The sequence below is a fragment of the Triticum aestivum genome, unplaced genomic scaffold (genome assembly GCF_018294505.1).
Source record: "Triticum aestivum cultivar Chinese Spring unplaced genomic scaffold, IWGSC CS RefSeq v2.1 scaffold174283, whole genome shotgun sequence".
Classification (NCBI taxonomy): domain Eukaryota; kingdom Viridiplantae; phylum Streptophyta; class Magnoliopsida; order Poales; family Poaceae; genus Triticum; species Triticum aestivum.
The window spans coordinates 1-480 of record NW_025314502.1 but is presented as its reverse complement, the minus strand read 5'-3'; the positions used below and the strand labels follow the sequence as shown (position 1 = coordinate 480).

General features: G+C 53.1%; 1 pseudogene; it reads right to left on the bottom strand.

Annotated features, from left to right (window-relative positions):
- Positions 1-106, bottom strand: LOC123179701 (uncharacterized; annotated as a pseudogene).
- Between the last annotated feature and the right edge of the window lie 374 nt (positions 107-480).

Genomic DNA, 480 nt, shown 5'->3' with positions numbered 1-480 from the left:
AGGACTTCCCAGGAGGTCACCCATCCTAGTACTACTCTCACCCAAGCACGCTTAACTTCGGAGTTCTGATGGGATCCGGTGCTTTAGTGCTGGTATGATCGCATCCGACATGTTACCCCGGTCTTCGTCCCTTATCCTTGCCCCTCCCAGCTCCACTACAAAGACGAATGTACATTGCTTTGGCCGCTCCCTCTCAACTACGGAGACGAGTTTATGATCGCATCCGACATGTTACCCCGGTCTTCGTCCCTTATCCTTGCCCCTCCCAGCTCCACTACAAAGACGATTGTACATTGCTTTGGCCGCTCCCTCTCAACTACGGAGACGAGTTTAACGCGGTTTCCACCCCTCCCTCTCAACCGCACCAGTGCACGCTTGCCGCGCCACAACGCCGACGCTGGACCCGTGAATCGTGAGCACCCAGCTATGACTTACCGCACTCGTGCAAAATAATAAAACACGGTAAATATATTACTTACA